This window comes from Dasypus novemcinctus, chromosome 26 (assembly GCF_030445035.2).
Source record: "Dasypus novemcinctus isolate mDasNov1 chromosome 26, mDasNov1.1.hap2, whole genome shotgun sequence".
Classification (NCBI taxonomy): Eukaryota; Metazoa; Chordata; class Mammalia; order Cingulata; family Dasypodidae; genus Dasypus; species Dasypus novemcinctus.
In genome coordinates this window covers 8283954-8292528 of record NC_080698.1, presented here as the reverse complement: position 1 = coordinate 8292528, position 8575 = coordinate 8283954, and positions in this window count along the sequence as shown.

Here is an 8575-nt window from a genome sequence, read left to right as displayed (position 1 = left end):
CCACCCTGGGACCCTATCTTTGATGGGTAGCGTGGTGGTCAGCCATAGGGGAGTCCTTCAACCTAGGCACAGCAGCCAGGTCCAAAGCAGCCTGCAGGGTGGGGGACCACAGCTATAAAGGCATCTCTGGGCAGTGAAAGAGTCAGGACTTGGGGTTTGGGGTTTGGAAGCAGCTAGCCTCTTGGCCATGAACAGACAGACTGGTCCCAAGGCATGAGGCCAGCAAAGGGTCGGGATTAAGCTACTGCAGGTCAGTATAGGCTGTAACAGTTAGAAAGGGAGAGGCAGGGGAGGAGTAAGAAGCACTAAGCTGGGTCTTGCAAGGCAGGAAGGGCCTGAGGCTTAAAGGGGCCTCCAGGTGGGTGGAACTGCAGGTGCCAAAGGGAGCTCTGGCCAGGCTCCACCATATATCTAGACCCATTAGAAAGTTGAGTAATTGAAGTAAAACATTAGACCATCAGAACTGAGTAGAGAACCCAGAAACAGACCCATGTGCTTTAATATACTCCAGAGCAAGTACTGCCGGGCAACGAGGAAAGGCAGAACCACTGAATAAATGATGCTGGGACAATTCGTCAACCATATGAAAAATTAAATTGCCAACCTACCTCATATCATGTTTCCGGGGGGGTGTTAGAAGTCAGGAAAATGGTCATCTCTGGGTGAAGGAAGGAGTTGTGACTGGAAGGGGCCATAGGGGCTTTTGGGCCTCTGCAAATGTTATGTTTCTTGATCAGGGTCCTGATGACAGGAGTTTGTTCACTCTGCACAAAGAAACGAAGCTGTACTCTTCTATATATTTTTTGTATGTATGTTATAATTCAATGAAAAGTTAATTCCAGGTAGGTTAGGGACCAAAATGAGAAAGACAAATGTTTCTAATTTTAGAAGAAAATATAGGAGAATATCTTTATAAACTCAAGTAGGGAAAGATTCTTAAACAAGATATGAAAAGCATAAACCATAAAGAAAGATCAATAAATGAAACTTCGTTAGAATTAAGAAATTCTGTTGAGCAAAAGACATCATAAAACACAGGAGCCAGGCTGAAGAGGCTTCTACCTGCCAAACCTTGGACAAATTGAGCATCAGAATAAAATAAGGATATTAAAAAGGATTATAAACATTGAATAAAAGAATACACGAATTCATACTGGTATAAACAAACAGAACAGGAGAAGGGAAAACTCTTCCTTACAATCGAAAGCCAACTAATAGGTGTCAAGAAAGCATGGAGGGAAACGGACTTTGGCCCAGTGGTTAGGGCGTCCGTCTACCACATGGGAGGCCCGCGGTTCAAGCCCCAGGCCTCCTTGACCCGTGTGGAGCTGGCCCATGCGCAGTGCTGATGCGCGCAAGGAGTGCCCTGCCACGCAGGGGTGTCCCCCGCGTAAGGGAGCCCCATGCGCAAGGAGTGCACCCATAAGGAGAGCCGCCCAGCGCAAAGGAGGGAGCAGCCTGCCGAGGAATGGCACCGCCCATACTTCCCGTGCCGCTGACGACAACAGAAGCGGACAAAGAAACAAGACGCAGCAAAAAGACACAGAAAACAGACAACTGGGGGAGGGGAGGGGAATTAAATAAATAAAAATAAATCTTTAAAAAAAAAAAAAAAGAAAGCATGGAATAAGAAAATCACTATTTGTCAACCATCATATTAATTATTCAGGTGAAATCATCCATAGACACTAAAACTAGTGGACTTGAAAAATAAAGTAACAGGGTAATCACATGACCTCAAAGTATCTCCCCATGAATACTTATTAATCACAAAGGGGAAAATAGTAACTTTATATGGAGAGACTTGACAGACCCCACCTTAACGAAGTAATGAAATTTAATATCTCAGCAATGGGATAAATGGGATAAATTTACATGATGTACCTCCTGAAACGATGTGCTGAGAACACAGTATCAAAATTGCATAACCATAATCTAATCACAAAAAAAATTACTAGTAATTTTTTTTTTTTTGAGACCCAGAGCTGGAGATTGAACCCAGGACCCTGTATGTGGGAAATTGACACTCAACCACTGAGCCACACATCTCCTCCCCTTACAAAGAAACATTAGACAAACCCAAACTGAGGGACCCTCTATTAAATAACTGGTCTATAAACTCCAAAAATGTCAGTCATGACACACAAATACTAAGGAACCATTCCAGAGTACAGGAGACTAAACATGCATAACAACTGACTACAGCACATGATTTGGAACTTTTGTTTGCTCTAAAGGACATTACTGGGACATTTGGTGAAATGCAAATAAGGTTTGTAGGTCAGATAATGGTAGTGTATCGTGTTAATTTCCTAAAAGAGAGTGTCCTTGTTTTTAGGAAATACACACTGAAGTATGTAGAAGTAAAAAGGCATCATGTCTGCACCTTGCTCTCAAGTGGCTGGGGGTGGGGAGAAATGGATGGATGGATAGATGATCGATAGAGGAAGGGAGCCGGGGAGATAGAGCAATTATGGTGAAATGTTAACATTTGGGGAATTTGGGTGAAAGGTATGAAGGAATTATTTGTACTAGTCTTGTAATTTTTCTGTATGAGACTGGTATGCCAAAATAAAAAGCTAAAAGAAAAACAGGACACCATTTTTAAAAAGTAAAAAGACGAAACCAAATTGGGTGAAAATATTTGTAAGACATATCACTAACAAAAGATTATCATCCATAAAATGTAAAGAATGCCCATGAATCAAAAAATGACACAAGCATCCCAATAGAAAAATGGGCACACCGCTTTCGGGGAACATCACAGACAAAGTAACAGGAACAGCCAAAAAAACATACAGAAGGATGTCCAGTCTCATCAGTAACTTGGGAAATGCAAACCCAAACCACAATGAAGTGCTACTTTATTTATTTTTTTAATATTTATTTATTATTATTATTTTTTAATTACATTAAAAAATATATATGAGGTCCCATTCAACCCCACCGCCCCCGCCCCCCACTCCCCCCACAGCAACACTCTCTCCCATCATCATGATACATCCATTGCACCTGGTAAGTTCATCTCTGAGCATCACTGCACCCCATAGTCAATGGTCCACATCATAGCCCAGACTCTCTCACGTTCCATCCAGTGGGCCCTGGGGGGATCTACAGTGTCCCGTAATTGTCCGTGAAGCACTATCCAGGACAACTCCACGTCCCGAAAACGCCTCCACATCTCATCTCTTCCTCCCGTTCCCCACACCCAGCAGCCCCCATGGCTACCGTTCCCACACCCATTCCACATTTTCTCTGTGGACATTGGATTGGTTGTGGAAGTGCTACTTTAGACTCACCAGTTTGATAAGTATACATCAGTCAGTAAGAGTTGGTAAGGATGTGAAGTAACAAACTCTTGACCACTGCAGATGGGACTTTAAGCTGGAGCCACCACTTTGGAAAACTCTTTGGCATTATCTGGCCAAGTAGATGCCGTGTGTCCCTCGTGGTCCAGCAATTCCACTCCTGGGTTTCTGTGTGCCCTGGAGAGACTCCTGCCCAGAAGCACCAGGAGGCCCGTCCAGGAACAACAGTCATGGCCATCCCAAGCTGGAAACATGGAGCCCTCCCCTGCTGCCACCTCCCTTGGGTGAGAATCCAAACTTATGGCATTGCAGATGGGGAAACTGAGGCATGGAGAGAGAAGGTTCTGCCCCAAACACCCTGTGGACTGAGGGAGGATCAGAGGAGAAATCCAATGTGGCAGGGGTGGGGGGAAAAGGGCAAGAGGAGAAGGTGCTCTCCGGTTCTCAGACCTGGCAGAATGCAGGCCAGAGGAGGAAAGGTCCCAATCGTGGACCTTCTGAACCAGCTGCTCGGGGCAGGGACAGGTCTCTGTTGCAGTCCTTCCTCTGGACCGAGAGACATGGGGGGCCCTGCCCCAGCGGGACGGCAAAGGATAGGCCACTAAGTGGTGCAGGACTCCATCTGCCTTCCAGAAACCCGGAGCTTTGAGTACTTTGTCCCAACACACCAAGTTTGCAAGTATTTAAGTCAGTAGCCCTGCAGGTGGTCAGCCAGCCAGCAGGTGGCACCAGAAGTTCTGTCCCTTGGTCCTGGGGATCCCTTGGCTGCACTAAAGCCCAGCAGAAAATTTGAAATTGTATTTCTTTGCTTAAGACCAAGTTTAATTCTTGGGTGAGGGACGCTTCTCTACCAACGTCTGTGAATGGAAAGGGAGCAATGAGGATTTATCCTTCCCCTGCTTAAAACAAACCCCCAAGGTCAGGTTGTTGATAGAGAGGGTTTCTGGGATTGGGCCTTTGAGACTGCCCACGTCCACCCTCCCAGGCTGCCTGCTGCCAGGCAGTGAGCAGAGGCACAGCCAAATGTGGCGCAACCTTGGGGCCTGGGCAGCACCCCCCCCAGAGGGTGCCCCACTTATGTGGGGGTCTCAGATGCCAGGGCCTTCCTAGCTGAGGTTCTATGCCTGTGGGTAGTGGCGCAACTTGTGTCCACACCGCTGGTTGTTTTGGGACATCAGAGGTGTAACCCCATGGGGCCAGCTCTTTTGACTTGCGCAGCCTGCTTGGGCAAGGGCTAAGGGTTCTAGGAAGCTGTGCCCACCTCCTGACCATTCCATTACAGCACTAGGGAAGCTGAGGCCCAAGAAGGGCAGGGGCTTGCCCAAGGGACCCCCGGGCTTCTTTCTTCACAGCCCTCCAGCCCTTGTGAAAGGCCATCTTCTCAAAGGAGATGTGGAAGCTGCAGGGATTTTCTGAAGGAGCTGCAGGTGTTAGCCACCTGGGGCACCACTCTCTGCCACACAGGCAGTGGGTACCTTGTGGAGAAGAACCCTCACCTGCACAGGAACTCTCGCCTCCCGCAGGTGGAGGACTTCTCCCCACCGTTCTACTTCCTGCTCCTTCAAACTCCAGCTGCCCTCCGGAGCCTCACGCTGCGGGGTCTTGGAGAAGCCCCCACTGGACTCCTGGAATCCTGCCTCACCTTCTGCAGCTCAACTGCCAGCAGCCAGACCAGGACCAGACCCACAGCCCCTTCTCTGGCAGCAGAGTGGCGTGGCATGGTGACACCACTCTGCGTGGACATCCCAGCACCTCCACTGCTGGCTCCGTGCCCAGCCCCGGTTCTTAACCTCCCAGTGCCTGAGAGTCCTCATCTCAACACAGGGTAAAGGTGGCACCCCGCCCCCCACGGTGCCCGGCAGGGGAAAGAGCTCTATGCTTGGTACTCTTACAAGGTAAGAGCGGTTCTCTCTGTTTTACAGACAAGGAAACTGAATCCCAGACAGAGTGACCAAGAAGCAGTGCCCAGGTCCCCAGGTCGATGGGAACCCGAAGCTGAGGGGGTGCTCACTCTCCTGTACCCTGAAGCTGCTTGGGGCCAATTATCAAGCACAAGTTATTGCAGGGTTTTTATGCAGCTAGCAGGAATTTGATCATCATTTGACTTCATATCTTGTGAAGTCTACCTGTCAACAAATATCTATTTTCTTCCACTTGAGAGCATCCTGCCTGAGTTCCAGAGCTGGCTCTCTACTGCCTTCCAGTTGCAAACCTTCAGACATGTCATAAAGTCTTAGGGCGAGATAGGTTTGTAAACATCCCAAGGTCTAGTCTCTGCCTTGATCCCTTCTGTTGCAACTTCATGTCGCAAGTCACAGAAAACCCCACCCGAACTGGCTTAAACAGTGCATGCCTCCACATAAGGCTAGGGGTGGTCTAGCAGCTCAGGATGTCAGCAAGGAGCTTTCTCTCCCTCTCTCCTCTCTGCCTGCTGTGGTGCCAGTCTCATCCTAAGGATGGCCCACTTCGTGGCACAAGATATATGCTTTGTCCAATCTAGTTGTGCTTCCTTCCTTATCTCCAGGAGGAAAGAAAGTACCTCTTTCCCACCCAAAGTCCTGAGATGTATTTGCTTTGGACCAGCTTAATCACATGTGTATCCTGATGGGGGTGGGTGAGATGGAAGGCCCTGGGCAGCTGAGACCACACAGATCCTTGAAAGGAAATTGGCACCCGACTGGAAGGAAGGAAGGATCTGGATGCTGAAGAAGCAAGGCTTCATCAAAAGCCTACTACAGTCTCCTGCAGTTTCCCTGAAAAGTGGCTGTCCAGACTCTGCTCAATGTTTCCCCAGCTGTGTCCTCAATGCTGGATTCCAGCCGTCACCAGGAGGCCTTTCTGGTTGACATGTCTCCCTCTGACAGTCCACCCTTTGGTCCTGGCTCCATCCTCTGAGGCCACAAGAACAATTCTCTCCTCTTATGACAAGCAGACACGGAAAGAACACACAGCCAAATGGACACAGAAAGGAGATACCAAGCACAAAACCACAACGGAGCAGGGGGAGAGGTTAAAAAGAAAACTTTAAAAAAGCAAAAACAATATATGTCCACACATGGCAGCACTATTCATAAAAGCCACAGAACGAAAACAACGAAGAAGTCCAACTGATGAATGAAGTAAATAAAGGGGCACATCCAGACAATGGGGTATTAGTGGGCCATAGGAAGGAATGAAGTTCTGATGCAGGCTGTAATATGAATGGACCTTGAAAACACGATGCTAAGCGAAAGAAGCCAGACACAGAAGGCCACAGAGTGGATGATTCCATTTTAATCTAGAATAGGCGAATCTGTAAAGACAGTATTCTGATTAGTGGTTGCCAGAGGGCAAGGGGAGGGGAGAATGGTAGCGATTGCCCATGGAGACAAGGTTTCTTTTGCAGGTGATGAAAATATTCTGAATTGTACATTTTTAAAGGGTGAATTTTATGGTATATGAAATATATCTCAATAAAAAAGAGTTCCGTTCTAGTTTTTTGTTTGTGTTTTGTTTTTTGGGGGGTACCGGTATTGAATTCAGAACCTTGTAATTGGGAAGCTGGCGCTCAACCACTGAGCCACATCAGCTTCCCTGAGTTGGATTTTTCATGTTTTGCTTGTTGTTTGTTTTAGTTTTTCAGGGGGGACCGGGAACTGAACCCAGTACCGAAACTGGGACCAAACCTGGGAAGTCCCATGTGGGACGCAGGAGCTCAACCAATTGAGCTACATCTGCTCCCCCTCCATTTCAGTTTTTAAAAACCCAAAATACATAAAAAAAACTATAGATGTACTGCGGATACAATACACTAAGATACCTTTATAAAATACATTTATTATTTTTGTAAAATTGAAAGTTGGTTGTCAAAAAAAATTTTAAAAAAAAGTTGAAAGTAAAACTCCCTGCAGGCCTCCATGCAGTGATCATGATTATTAGCATTTTAGTGGACATCCTCTCGGACGCTTTGCCAGCGCTGCTGACGGGGGCACTATTGTCCATACAGGGAAGGAGGCTTTCTATTCGGATTTGCATTGGTACACTATCTTCCCTGGTCTGTGCAAGCCCCCTCTCTGCTTTTATTTTTAATTTTCCCATCCATTTGCCACCCCCTCAACCATCAATCATTCTTACCTGTACTTTTTGGGTGTTATACAGGTGTATCATTTTAAGTCAATGTATTCTAATAAGCATAAAGGGGATTCAGGTACCTAGCCCATGGGTGCTTCCTTTTGTTACCAAGCACCCTGTTTTTAAGACTGATCCATCCACTTGCTCTGTGTTCATCTGGGTCTGTGGCTCTAACTCGGGTTTTCTGATCATCAGCACAATTGAGATGCAGGGCCAGATAATTGTCTGTTGTGCGGGGCTGTTTTGTGCATTTTAGGACGTTAAGCAGCCCACCCGGCCTCTACCCACCACCTGCCAGTAGCATCCTGTTCCCAAGCTGTGACAATGAACAACGTCTCTCGACTGACAATCGTCAGGGGTGAGGAGGCTGGTGCAAAACTGCTCCCAGTTGAGAGTCATGGCTGCACTGCTGCATGGGGTTTCTCAGTGTGCACCCACCATCTTTCCTTGTTCACCCTCCCTGTGGCGGGCACCCAGCCTGCCCCAGCACCTGCTGCACATTCCAGGCTGCAGAATACCCTCGTGCATGTCGCCTGTGGCCTCGGGGCCTGAAGGCTGGGTCATGGGACCAGCCTGGACATCCTTGGACCAGGCGGTGCTCCGAGGCTGCCCAGAATGGCTGCCCCAGCCAACCTCCCACCAGACTTGTGATCGAACCCTCGTTCCTTAGGTAAAAACCTCGAGTGAACATGTCACCCATCAACAAGTGGACCTGCACCCCAACAAGTACTAGCAGTATCCCACGAGCAGACATGACAAGGACTTCCTGCACAATCCCCTCTCAACACACATATAAGGTACTTCTACTTTCTCCCCATTATACATCAGGCTTGTATGGACTTTTGAGATGAGCCACAGTCCTTCCAAGACTCATTGGGCCTCTGGAAAATGGCCTGTCTACTTCCTTTCTTTCACTTTTGGCTCCAATTTTCTTGGCTCTACTCTTAGCTCTTAGAGGAAGGGGGCAGTATCATGAGCTTCTCCATGCCTCGGTTTCCCCACTGGTGGGTTTCTATGGAAACCACTGCAATGTCTCCTCTCCATCCAGGGGCTAAGTCTCCTTCGGGAGAAGAAGAGCTTCTCAGATGAGGGCTGGAGAGGAGGGCAGCAGGTGGGTGACCACGGTGGGCGCACCACGGACAGTGGGAGCCCTCCCG